The following is a 13,862-nucleotide window of genomic DNA, read 5'->3' as shown; positions in this document are numbered from 1 at the left end:
CCCTCCCTCCAGCCCCAACAGGTCCAGCTGCTCCACAGGCTCTACATCTTTCCCGGCTGGAGCCCGAGCAGCCATCACGGGCCTGGATCCGGGCCCTGGAGCCCCTCAGGGAGGGCAGGTGAGACCGGGCAGGAGCCAGGAGAGGGCCGAGTGGAGGCTCCTTGAGGTCATGGCCTCCTGCTCAGCCCAGACCCTGGTGTGTGCTGCCCCCTAGGGCACCTGGACCCTAGCTGCCGGGCGGGCTCGGGGACAGAGACCACAATGTGGCTCCTGGTAGCTCACAGGTGTCCCTGTGTCCTGTAGCTAGACCTGTCCTACCAGCTGGACTCCCTCCTGGTCGGCCAGCAATATCTGTGGCCAAGAGGAACAGGCCACCGTCAAGGTCTGGGAAGAATGAGTGACCAGGCAGAAGGGGAAGGCTCGCCCTCGGCCCGGGCGGTCCCTGCCGGGCTGGCGGGGGCTCCGGAGGTGGTTTTCCAGCTCTCTGCTGACCAGCCCTGTGCCCAGAAACACCTGCCTCCCTTCTCTGGGCCTCACTCTCCTGCTCTGTGAAATGGGTGATGCAGAGCGATCACTCCCACGGCAGGAACAAGGCGGGTACCGGTGATGGATGGAACACCCGTACAGGACCCGGATCGCAGACCGCAGTGCGAACGGGGGGGGGACGCCAGTGAGGCCCCGCCCCAAAACCATCCAGCCTTTCCATGCAGCCACCAGGGCCTGGCATGGCCCCAGGAGCGGTGGCCGACCAGACTCCTGACACAGGTCCCTGTGGCCTCTTTCTCAGCAGTGGGGACCCGGGGGCGGGGACACCCAGGGTGCAGGGGTGCTCGGGGCAGCTCCTCCCTTGGAGGGAAAGAGAACAATGGAGACGTTCTCTGGGGTTCCCCCAGGTCAGGAGAAATGGGAGGAGCGCTCCCCCAGCCCAGAGAGCTCTTCCCCGTGACTATTTCCCTGGCGGGGGTAGGGGGTCAGCGGGTTATATTGGCTGTAGACAGTGACTCTGCACTTGAATGTGTGAGCCCCCAAATTCACCATGTACACTGAAAGGCGGTTTCATTGAAAACTCGGCAGGAACTTGCCTCGGCAGGAACTTGTGAGTCTCAGTTTGGAGCCCAGTCCCTGACAGAGTCCCCAGGGCCCGTGCTGTCCTCCCAGTCTCTCTCAGAGACCCCAGGGCCCGCGCTGTCCTCCCATTCACCCCCAGAGGCCCCAGGGCCCAGGCTGTCTCCGGTCCCCCCCCCCAAGGACCCCAGGGCCTGGACTGTCCTCCCGGTCCCCCCCGGAGACTCCTGGGCCTGGGATGTCCTCCCGGTCCCCCCCAGAGACCCCAGGGCCCGCGCTGTCCTCCCATTCACCCCCAGAGACCCCAGGGCCCAGGCTGTCCTCCCGGTCCCTCCCGGAGACCCCAGGGCCCTGGCTGTCCTCCCGGTCCCTCCCGGAGACCCCAGGGCCCGGGCTGTCCTCCCAGTCCCCCCCGGAGACCCCAGGGCCCGGGCTGTCCTCCCCATACATCCCGGAGACCCCAGGGCCCTGGCTGTCCTCCCGGTCCCTCCCAGAGACCCCAGTGCCCGGGCTGTCCTCCCCGTCCCTCCCGGAGACCCCAGGGCCCGGGCTGTCCTCCCGGTCCCTCCCGGAGACCCCAGGGCCCGGGCTGTCCTCCCCGTCCCTCCCGGAGACCCCAGGGCCCTGGCTGTCCTCCCGGTCCCTCCTGGAGACCCCAGGGCCCGGGCTGTCCTCCCCGTCCCTCCCGGAGACCCCAGGGCCCGGGCTGTCCTCCCGGTCCCTCCCGGAGACCCCAGGGCCCTGGCTGTCCTCCCGGTCCCTCCCGGAGACCCCAGGGCCCTGGCTGTCCTCCTGGTCCCTCCCAGAGACCCCAGGGCCCTGGCTGTCCTCCTGGTCCCTCCCGGAGGCCCCAGGGCATGGGCTCTCCTCCTGGTCCTTCCCAGAGACGTCAGGCGTCAGCTCAGCCTCAGCCTCCACACGCCCCGGGGCAGCCTTGGGCGCTCACGAGCTCTGTGTCTCAGGGTCCGCAGGCACAGCTCCTCACTGCCCCTGTCCCCCCAGCCGGCGGGCGACACCGCATCACCGGTGCCGGCCTGGACGTGAGGATCAGCAGCTTGGACGAGAACATCCGCCGAGCTGGCAGGGGGCACGTCCCTTGGTCCCCTCTCCGAGACCCCTCCGGGTACAGAACTCACTTGAACAACTCCTCTGACAGGAGACCATCTCTGGACGTGCCGGGGAATCCAGCCCCGGGAGGAGGCGACAACCTGCTCTGCTCTACAGAGGAGGAGACTGAGGCAACATCATCCTCCCAGGCCAGTGCCTGGGAATCCATGCTTGCCTGGGGGCAAATACCAAGCCCGCGAGCTCCCTCCACATCTAGGATGCCGTGGCTCTGACGACACTGCCTGGTCATGTCCCCTGCGCCTGGCAAGCTGCGGTGACCCCCGACTCCTTACCTGACGTCCGAGCCCCGTGTGAACTGGGCCAGATGCCCTCCCCAGGGTGTTCCCCTCCCCCCTCCCTAGTGTTTTCCTCCCCCAGGGAGCCCACCATCCCTGCCCCTCGAGCCCCCTGCTACCACCGCCCCGCTCCATGGCTCCCATCCAGAACACCCTCATCTCTAAGGCTGGCTTCGGAGGTCACCTCCTCGGGGTCCTGCCAAAGCCCAGGCTTCGGGTCAGAGCGACCCGGGCTCACACTCACAGCGGGGCCACGTCAGAGTCCTGTGACACGCAAGCTCTATGCCAGCTTCTGGGACCTCGGTGCTCTTTTTGAAGATGGGGTCGGTGGCTCCGACCTCCGGTGGGTGTGTGGGGGATGAAAGCAGGGAGGTGAAGGTGTCCGAAGTGGGGAGCTTGTGGGGGGAGGGGCTCTCGGGAAGGCACGGGGAGGGGATGGGGAGGAGGGAAAGGCGGCCTGACCTCTCCCTGCCCAGACTGGTGTCCACCTCCCCCTCCCCCTGCTCAGCCAGGCGCCCGGATGAACAGTGGAGTGGAGTGTGGGGGCCAGGTCAGCAGGGTGGGGGTCTGTCTCGTTTCCCTCTTGCCCCCGTGTCTCCATACCCGCTGCGTCCAGCCGCTCTGCCTGGGTGGAGTGGCCGCGGCCCCAGGCCTAAGAGGATATGAGGGTCACTGAGCGGGCGGTGGAGATGGGAGACGTGCGACCCCAGGTGTCGTGGGCTCCTGCCGCGAGGTGGTCCCGTGAGCGCAGTGCCATGGTCCCGGCGCACCTGCGCAGGCTCCACCTGCCTCGACCTTTGGTGGGAGCACCTCCCCGCCCCCAAGGCTCCCCCGCCACATCCTGCCCGAAGGTGGGAGCCAGGGGCCACTCTAGCCGGACTGGCGAAGCTCCTCCTCCAAGCGCTCATGGAACAGTCGGGAAACTGAGGCCAGGAGAGGCAGGGACTGGCCGGGGACCCACCGGGTGAGCAGAGCCTAGAGGGGCTGGGGGAGGTTTCGGGCTCCTAGGCCAGGGCTTCACTTTCCCAGGGGGTTTTCGAGGGAATGAGAGCCTCTAAGATCCTGGAGGACCACTGAACCCATCCCGTGTGGGGTCCTTTCCTCTGGGCATCCCCGAGTGGGCACAGGTCCACGCAATTGCATGGAAACACAGTCTCCCGCCCCCCAGTAACTAACCACCCGCGTGGGTGTCAAAGGATGAGTGGACCCTGGAGGTGACAGGCGTTGGGGGAGAGACGAGGTGTGGGGCGGGGACATTGTCTCCAGGGAACATGCCCAGGAGGGGAGCCATGCCAGGACGATGGCCAGGGGATCCCCAAGATGCCCTCGTGTGTATCACAGTAACCCCCATTCTAGAGAAGCACCCCACTCAGCTCCCGTGGTTGGAGACCTTCGAATGCGCAACGTGTTCTCATGCTGTGTCCTGATATCTCGAGGCCGTGGTCTCAGGAAAGCCCACAGGGAGGGCCTTTTCCCACGTGCAGACGGTGGGTCCGGTCTCACCCCCGAAGCCTCTGGTCACGTGCCCGGAGGGACGCAAAGGTGACACCGGGAGGCCCAGGCCTGGCCGGTCTAGCCTGACACGGCCCTGATCCGACTGGTGAGTCGCACGAGCCTCCCTGTGTCTGTGAGTGTGTGTGAGGCTGTGTGTGTGTGTAAGGATGGGACGTGGGGGGGGAAGCCACCCAGAGCAGGAGCAGGCTGATGGGAGGGTCACGTCCACACCCCAGGTCAAGGGTGACTGGGAGGGACAGGGTGAGTTGTGTAGAGCTACAGGACACAGGGACACATTCTGGTGTCCGTCCCCGAGCCCGGCCGGCAGCTGGGGTCCAGGTGCCCTAGGGGTCGGCACACACCAGGGTCTGGGCTGAGCAGGAGGCCATGACTTCAAGGAGACTCCACTCTGCCCTCTCCTGTGTTCCGTGCCAGGCCCACCCCTTCCTCATCCTCCACGGCCACGTGTGCGCACGAGCCTCATGGGATAGCAGGCACGGGACGTGTCTACAGGTGGCTCCCTGATGGCGCCCCTACCAGTAGATGCCACAAGGACCCCAATGTGCAGACGGGGAGACCGGGGGGCCCCGGAGGCACGGGATCTGTGAGGGGTCCCAGCACTGGTCAGGAGGAAAACCCAGGTCTGAACCCAGCTCTGTGGCCCCAAAGCCGTGGCACCAGGCCTCGCGGGGACGTGTCTGGGCTGTGTTGGTGTCACTGTAGGGTCAGGGCATGGGGTGGAGGGGAGCCCTTTGCAGCCTGGGAGGGGCTCTTGTAGGAGCAGGAAGCCGGGTGAGGGGACCCCAGGAAGTGACCTCACCTCCCTGGTCACAGAGCCCAACAGAACTCGGAACCCGGGTCACCAGGCACCCACGTTCTGGAGACAGCGCCCGACTAGGCTCATTCGTTGGGACACCTTTGCCTGACAAACATGTTCTCCTGTTGTGTGCCCCTGTCCCGCGGCTGCCGGCTCAGGGGAGCCCGTGGCCGCGAACCTTCCCGACCCTGGAGACAGTGGGTCAGGTGGTGCACAGGACGCCTCAGGTCTCTAGCTCGGACGGACCCAAAGGTAACACAGGAGACCCAGAGACAGCCAGTCCAGTCCGACACCGCTCTGATCTGACCTGTGTGGCCCCAGGCCCCCGTGTGTGTGTGTGTGTGTGTGTGTGTGTGTGTGTGTGTGGAAGGAGGGGTCGTGTGTGGAGGGCACACCTGAGCAGGTGCAGGCGGATGAAGGGGTCAGATGCCTGGTGGGTGGGTCATGCTCACACCCCAGGTCAAGGCTGGCTAGGAGGGACAGGGTGTGCCGGGGGGGCCCTCTTGTCCCCAACGTTCATCCCGAGCCCTGTAGGTGGATGTCACTGTGCTCCGGGTGCAGGTCTGTGCACACTCAGGTCTGTGTCCGATCTGAGAGCTGCAGGGGGAGAGTGCGGAAGGACACTGAGGTGGCCGGGCGGGGCTGTGATGTCTCCGGGCCGTCCGCGGGTCACTGTCTTTACAGAAATCAACCGATGAAATCGGGAAACGATTGGCGGAATCCGGATTCACCCGCGCTACAGAGTTGTGCCTGTGCCCCGTCGCCCAGGAGGGCCACCCTGGACCCGTGGAGAGAGTGGCTGCACACAGGTCTCCGGAAGCAGGGCCTGGAGTTGGCCTGGGAAGGCCTCCTCCAGCGCCCCGGCCCCGCCGTAAGGTCTTCGTTCACCGGTCCTGGGACCAGTACTTGGAGTCCCCGGAGTCAGAGCCCGAGGGTGAGAAGGCTGGGGGAGGGTGATGGGGGTGCACGGGGCCCGGGTGGTGCTGGGCCACCCTGGGAGGAGCCCCCGCGGGCTGGTGTGGGGCCAGGAGCGGACTGAGAGCCCCGGGCTGCGGACTGCAGGGTGCAGAGGTCCTCGTGTGGGTTCCTGGCCGCGGCTTCTCAGGGAGGCTCCGGGGTGAGTTGTGTCTCTGCCAAGGCCCCTGGAGAGGCCGGCGCTGGGTGGGGTGGGGGACCTTCCCTCCTCTCACCCTGAGGCCTTGGAGCCGCTGCAACCATCACTCTGTTTTCTTCTCAAGAGTCCGGGGCAGGAGCAAAAGCCGGGTCGGCCCCAGAGCCCGGCCCAAAGGCATCAGGGGCCTCGGCGTATCTGCAGGCAGGCGAGGTATCTGGAGCGACCCCTGCAGGGGCCCGGGAGCCAGCAGGGGACCTGGGACCTGTGCGGGGACAGCGGGCACCTGAGCAGAGTCAGCTGGGTCCTGTTTCTGCTGGTTCCACTGTTCCCGCTTTTGCTCCCAACACTGCTCCTGCCATCGCCCTTCTCCCCGCCCCTGCCACTGTCCTTGATCCCGCATGGATGTCGGCCAAAAACCAAGGGGTTGAAGACCTATACAGGGTGCTTTTTTTATCTTATTTTATTTTTTGTTTATTATATTTTATTTCAAATTCATTCTCCAATCCCTGACCCCGACCCCCACCAAAATGTCTCTTCCTCTTCTCCCTTATCCTTTTTCTCTTCTATTTTTTAGCTGTTATGTTAGTTGTTCATTAGTTATAATCTATATTAATCTTCAATAAAATGTTTTATTTATTTTACGCTGCGCAATTCCTGAGCACTGGGTACGCTCACAACGCTGTGAACCGCGCCACAGAATTTTGCTGCAGAATATCTCGATCCCCAAGGGTCACCGTGTACCCAGAGCCCTCACTCCCCTTTCGTGCCCCCTCCAGCCCCTGGGAACCCCCAGTCTGCTTTCTCTCCGTGTTCCGTTACCTAGTCTGGAGGTTTCCTTCAAGTGGAATGTCGCCAGAGATACCTTTGGGTCCGCACCGACTTTTCAGATGGGACACATTCATTTTTGTACTTTGTGGTCGTTTGAAGGAGACTTTTTCTCCTTTGATATTGAAATCACAATGGATTAAAGATTAGGGGGGGAAAAGGAGGCCCCTTCGGTGACAATGGTCTCGGGGTGGAGACCCCTGTTTGTGCCGTGACTCCATAGCCTGACGCCAGAGAGGACACTGCTGGTCCTCCCGTGGCCCAAATAGAAACCGGGAGATGCAGAAGGCTGGACGGTCACACCACACAGGGGAGAGCATCCCTCACGACCCAGGGCCAGAAGGTTCACATGCCTCTGGGCCAAATAATGCGCCAAAGCCAGTGCGTTCCCCAGGACGGAGGCCAGACCCGTCCCAGTCCAAGGGGAGGCGACCCCCACGGGAGCAGGCGTCAGAGATGCGGGGGGTCCCGGGGAGGGACTCGGGCAAGTGACACCCAAGGGAGGCAGCGGTGGTCACCTTCAGACGGGCAGGTTTCTGGTCTAGGGACCGGCAGCCCAGGTGACAATGTGAGGAAGCAGAGGCCCCAGCCGCTCCCCAGCGAGAAGTCCGCGTCCTGCAGGGGACCGGCTGGCCCAGTACTGGGAGAGCCCCCAGAACCCCAGTCGGCCCTTCCCCAGACCCATGCCCGGCCCCAGGCAGGTTGGTCAGCTCTGCTCCCCTGAGTTCAGTGGGTGGGGGGGCCCTCGGCCGTTGGTGGGATCCCCCAGGAGGAGGGACTCGAGCCCCAGGACGCCAAGATTCACGCCTGCTGGTAGGACAATCCAAAGTCAGGGAGATAGGCTTCCTGACCCAGCTCGTCTTACTAGTGACTCAGGCTGTGCTATTAGCCTCGGTGCCCCCATCTGTGACATGGGGACGTAACGGGCCTTCTAGATGGGTTGGCGCATTCCCTGAGACATGAGGTGGAATCATGGCCTGGTGCCTGCAGGACATAAAGGGCCACCTGGAAGGCTGTCCCAGAGTCCCCCAGGGCACAGGATTCCGGAAGCCCCTCCTTGGCCCCTGCCTGCTGTCCCCCTTCTGGGAACACTCAGCGTTGTTTGCGGAGGAGGTGAAGATGATCCAGGAGGTCAGCAGGTCCCACGTGGAGGAAGGGTAGCGCTGGAGGGACAGAAGGACGTGTCCCGTGCCCCCTTCCAGGGCCCGAGCTGTGACGCCCTCTGACCTGACCTGGTGTGGACCCCGCTTCTGTGGTTTCACTCCCTCCCTCCATCTCTCCCTCCTTCCCTCCCTCCTTCCGTAATTCAGCCGGGGATCTCAGGTGCCTGCTGTGTGCCGACCACCGTGACCTCATCGGTTTGCACAACCCAACGGGGTCCCCCACGTGGCATCTTCCTTGGCACGGTCTCAATGTTCCTGGCCGTGTTCCCTCTGGCGAGTCTGGGAGGGAAGCCTCTGCCCATGTTCCCGGCAAGGAAACACGAGTCCAGAAGGTCCAGACGACCTGCCCCAAGTGCCAGCGTGTGGAGCCTGGACAGAGGGTGGTCCCTGAGCAGAGGAGGACTTGGGCCCACGCAGCCCGGAGGAGGAGGGGGAGCACCGTGGCGGCCTGGAGCTCAGGGCTTCTGGGAGACGGTGTCCTAACCAGACTGGCTCTGTCCCCAGCGCCGTCGGGGTACCCGCGCTCCCTGGGGCACGTGGCCCTGGCTGGCAGGAGAGGAGGTGCCTCTGGGGCAGGACAGAGCCCTCAGGCAGAGCGGAGGGTCGCAAGTGCTCCCAAGGGGCAGGTGGACTCGGGCGCCCTGAGGTGGCATCACCGGGACAGCGGTGCCTGCGGCTGGGGTCCCATACCTGTCCCCTCCTCGGGCCCAGCAAAGGCCCGTCTGCGTGGCATTTACCCCCAAACACAAAGTCTGGGCCGGGAACCACCCTCTTCAAGGCCTTGCCCCCATTCTCTCTGCCCACCTCAAGTTACAAAAATGGACAATAGTTCAGGTGGTGGTGGATGCCCAGAGATGTTTGTGTTTTCTGACCCACGTTGTGACGTCGCTGTGTCCGGCCGGCCGTGGAGTCGCGGAGAAGCAGGTGGAACATCTGGCAGCCACCGGGACCCGGCCCTGCAGGGGCGGGGCTTGGCTCCAGTCGAAGGTTGGCGACCCGCCCACCGTTCAGTTCTGCAGCCCCCGCTCCCCGAGCCTCATCATTGCTGCTCCGTGAAGCTGCTACTGTTTGCTTTTCGGGGCCGTGACTTGTCTGAACCGCGTGAGGTCTGTTTCCTTTGTTGTGTGTGGCCCTTGGAGTCTCTGTGCGGCCAACTCAGGGGTCACTCAGCGGCCGGGCAGAGAGGTCACCCGCGTCTCTAAGTTATAGAGAGGAGGTTCCCACAACCTTGCCCTCGGGTTCGAATAATGTTGGAGCGGCTCAGAGAACTCAGACAAGCCTGTCACCTCCTAGATCGCCCGTTTGTCACACGGGACAGCACTCGGGACCAGCCGGGCGGAAGGGATGGGGAGCACAGGGCAAGGTGGAGCGGAGGCTCGGAGCCCCCCTGCTCTCTGCCCATCATCTGTGCTTCCTGACCGATCGGGTCCTTCCTCCCAGCTCATCTCGTAACGCCAGCCAAAGACCCTGAGGGCAGCCAAACTAACCCTCAAGCAACAGGGACGGACGTCCCTGACGTCAGCAAGACCCCGCGGGTTTGACCCCAAGACAGCGATCGGCCCGACCTTCACTGTCCACCTCAAGTACCCACTGACCGTTGTCCTAGATTGTCCTCATGTAAAATCCCAGGAAACAAATAAAACTTCACAAGGGGGGGGCACCTGTCATGATCTCGCAGCTTGTGAGTTCGAGCCCCGCATCAGGCTCTGTACTAACAGCTCCGAGCCTGGATCCTGCTTCCGATTCTGTGTCTCCCTCTCTCTCTGCCCCTCCCCTGCTCGTACTCTGTCTCTCCTGTCTCAAAAATAAATAAACATTAAAAATTTTTTAAAAATTAAAAAAAGAAAGAAAAAGAGAGAGAGAGAACCACCACCAGGACTGTCTGCAGCACCTTGAGATGTCAGCCCCCCGTCTTCCCAGCGCCGGCCTCACCGAAATGGATCCTTTCTTGAGTCACCACCCTTTCCTGTGTCTCTCTGCCCTTGGCTTTTGTCAGCGGTGAGTGGCCGAACCTGGTCTGTTGGGACCCGCGAAGCCAGTGCCCAGCACACTCGGGCCCCGTGACAGTAACCGAGCATGTCACACTCTCTGCTATCTCCACGTGTTCACCAGTCGGATGGGCGTTCGTGGAGGCTTCATTACACGGGCACGATTGATTGGATCACTGGTCACTGGGGACCGAACGCCGTCTCCGGACCCTCTCCCTCCCCGGAGGTGGGGGGAGGGGATGGAAAGTTCCAGCCATCTAATCACAGGGTTGGCTCCCCCAGCAGCCAGCCTCCCCCCTCAGGTAGAGTCCAAAAGCCACCCATGAACACAGCGAAGTCAGTGTCACGGTTTACATCACTCAGGAAATTGGGGAAATCTGTGCCAGAAACAGGGGCGAAGACCAAATATATATTTACCGTGAAGCACAGTATCACGGTGCGTATTCAGTGGTGCACAACCGATGCCCGGATCTTTTGCATCTTGCAGAACTGGAACTCTATACCCGGTGGACAACAACTCCCGGTCTCCCTCTCCTGCCCAGCTTCCCAAAACCACCCTGCTCCTTCTGCTTCTGTGAGGCCGACCACCCTACATGCCTCATCTCATAGAAGTGGAACTATGCAACGTTTGTGTTTTCGTGACTTGCTTAGTTCACTTAGCATCCTGTCCTCAAGGTTCACCCACATGGCACGTGTCAGCAATTCCTTCCCGCTGAAGGCTGGGTGATGTACCAATGCACGTTCCTACCACATTTTGTTCATCCATCACCCACTGGTGGAGGTGGACACTGGCGGGTGCTCCTGCCTCTTGGCTGCTGGGAATTGTGCTGCTGCAAACTTGGGTGTGCAAATAACTCTTCACAATCCTGCTTTCAATTCTTTGAATGTGTATCCCGAAGTGGAATGGCTGCATCCTATGGCGGTTCCATTTTTAATGCTTGAGGAAACACCACACTGCTTTCCAGAGCGGTGGCAGATTTTACCTTCCCACCAACAGGGCACGAGGGTTCTGATTTCTCCACATCCTCACCAATACTGGTTATTTTCTGGTTTTTCTCTTTGCTGTTTATAATAGTAGCCCCATCCTAGCCTGATCGGGGCTGGGGGGGAAGTAGAGTCAAATTGTTAAAATCAGGAATGAACATGGAGACATCACTACCAACCTTACAGAAATAAAGAGGATTATAAGACGATACCACAAAGAGTTTTCCACCAGCACATCAGACAGCCTAGATAAAACGGGTAAATTTCTGGGAGCCTGGGTGGCTCATTCATTAAGACTGACTTCGGCTGAGGTCATGATCTCACAATTTGTGTGTTCAAGTCCCACATCAGGTGAGCTCGAGCCCCACTTCAGGTAAAACACAAGTTCCAGTGAGCCCCACTTCTCCATCTCTCTCTCTCTCTCTCTCTCTCAAAAAAAAAAAAAAAACAACAACAGGGGCGCCTGGGTGGCGCAGTCGGTTTAGCGTCCGACTTCTGCTCAGGTCACGATCTCGCGGTCCGTGGGTTCGAGCCCCGTGTCGGGCTCTGGGCTGATGGCTCAGAGCCTGGAGCCTGCTTCCGATTCTGTGTCTCCCTCTCTCTCTGCCCCTCCCCCGTTCATGCTCTGTCTCTCTCTGTCCCAAAAATAAATAAACGTTGAAAAAAAAAAAAACAACAACAACGATAAATTCCTAGAACTAAAAACACTACCAAAAGCAACTCAAGAATAAATAATAAATCTGAATAGACCTCTAGTAAGAGATTGAATCAGGAATCAAAACCCTCCCAACAAAGAAAATCTCAGTGACAGGATTCACTGCTGGTTAATTCTACCAACCATCTGACAAAGAATTAACACGACTTGTCCCCAAATTCCTCAAAAAGAGAGGAGGGGACACTTCCTAATGCATTCACCATTGTTATCTTCTCCCTGGGGGATATTGTTCTCATGGTTTCCTTTAGGTATTTGTGCATATTTGAAATAGTTGGTTTTAAGTAAGTCTAGAGAGTCTAATGCATGAGCTTCCTCAGGAACGGTTTCTGTCAATTGCTTTGTTTTCAACAGTCTACAGGGTCCATGTTCCTGTTTCTTTGCACACCTCAAAAGTGTTTTTTAGTTGGGGTGCCCGGGTGGCTCAGTTGGTTAAGCATCCGACTTCAGCTCAGGTCACGATCTCATGATTTGTGAGTTTTGGCCCCGCATCAGGCTCTCTGCCGTCAGCACAGAGCCCACGTAGGATCCTCTGTCCCCCTCTCTCTCTGCCCCCCATTCATTCTTTCTCTCTCTCAAAATAAATAAACCTTTTGTAAAAAGTGTTTTGGGGGAGGCACCTGGGTGGCTCAGTCGGTTAAGCGTCTGACTTCAGCTCAGGTCATGATCTCATGGTTTGTGGCTTCGGGCCCCACGTCGGGCTCTGTGCTGACAGCTGGAGCCTGGAGACTGCTTTGGATTCTGTGTCTCCCTCTCTCTCTGCCCCTCCCTACTTGCGCTCTGTCTCTGTCTCTGTCTCTCTGTCTCTCAAATAAACATTAAAAATTTTTAAATGTTTTTGTTGAAAATTGACATTTTGAATAGTATAATGTACAACTCAAATATCAGTCTTCCCCTCCAGGGTTTACTGGCACAGCTCGCAGTAGTTGCTACTGTAGTGACTTTTCTGAACTAATTGTGTAAAATCTGTATGCCTTGTCGTGTGTGGTCACCGAAGTGTCTGTTCTGTGAATGTAGTGCTCATTGGGCAGACATTTCCTTAAATACGCGGAACCACCGCCCTCCCCCCAAAGAAGAAAACAACCTCCAGTCTTTACAGATGGGGAGGAGATGGTCTGCAAAGATCAGGATACACCTTCCACACCACCCAGGCTGTTTACAACTCTGCCTTGACCTTTACTTCCTAATTGCAGAGTCTGACAGTCACCAGAGGGGAGAGCCGGGGCCCTTCTCAGGTCTTTCCTGAACATGCACCCAGCCCATGCACGCAAGCGTCCTAGAGGCTCAGGAATAATGGGCCAGAGGTTCTAGGTCCTTATTCCCTAAAGCTCCTCACCACTCGGCCTTTCTTCCAGTCGTTCTGCTCGGTTCAGCCATTGCCTTAGGCAGCCGAGACTAACATATGCCTTGAAATGTCTTGAACATTTAGTGCCCTCCGGTAGCCACCTCACCACTGGGAGAGTTGGTGGCCAGCAAGAAGTCACAGATGACACCAAGGGTCTGGACCTGGTGTCTCTCTCCTGACATGGGGACACCTGCGGGAGGAGCAGATACCTGACACGGACGGGTGGGCAGGGGAGGCCCGAGGCCCCCAGGGGTGTGTGTCTGGCATCTGGACTGAACAGTTCGGTTCGGATGGGGTGGGATCGGTGAGGCCCAAGGGACGGGGCCCCGGGGTCCTTCAGGCTGAGGAGGAAGATGAGGGGAGCACAGGGGAGTGAGGAGGCTCAGGTTAGACAAGACAGAGCTGAGCAACTCCTCTGGGGGAAAAGTGGGTCAGGTCCAGGCTCACGGGGACAGACCTTGAGGCCACTGTGCTACGGGAAATAAGCCAGTCCCTAAAGGACCGATATTGGAGGACCCCGCTCATGACGGACCGAGAACAGTCAGATTCAGAGGGGTGGGAGGAGCAGTGGGTGCCGGGCCTGGGGAGGGGGATGGGTGTGGGAGGGTTAGGGTCTAGTGGGCAGACACAGAGTTTGGGGTGACGAGAAAGTCGTGAAGATGGACGGAGGGGACAGTTGCAGAACAGTGAATGTACCTATTGCCACTGAATTGGACACCTGAACATGGTTAACATTATCAAGGTTTAGGGGCGCCTGGGGGGCTCAGTCGGTTGAGCGTCCAACTTCGGCCCACGGTTCGTGGGTTCGAGCCCCGCGTCGGGCTCTGTGCTGACGGCTCGGAGCCTGGAGCCTGCTTCGGATGCTGTGTCTCCCTCTGTCTCTGCCCCTCCCCGCTAGCTCATGGTCTCTCTCTCTCTCAAAAATAAATAAACCTTAAAAAAAATAAAAAAA

This window comes from Lynx rufus, unplaced genomic scaffold, assembly GCF_022079265.1.
Source record: "Lynx rufus isolate CCGP_SWC_20201006 ecotype Redwood Valley unplaced genomic scaffold, mLynRuf1.p SCAF_36, whole genome shotgun sequence".
In the NCBI taxonomy this organism is placed as follows: Eukaryota; Metazoa; Chordata; class Mammalia; order Carnivora; family Felidae; genus Lynx; species Lynx rufus.
This window is presented reverse-complemented; position numbering follows the sequence as displayed.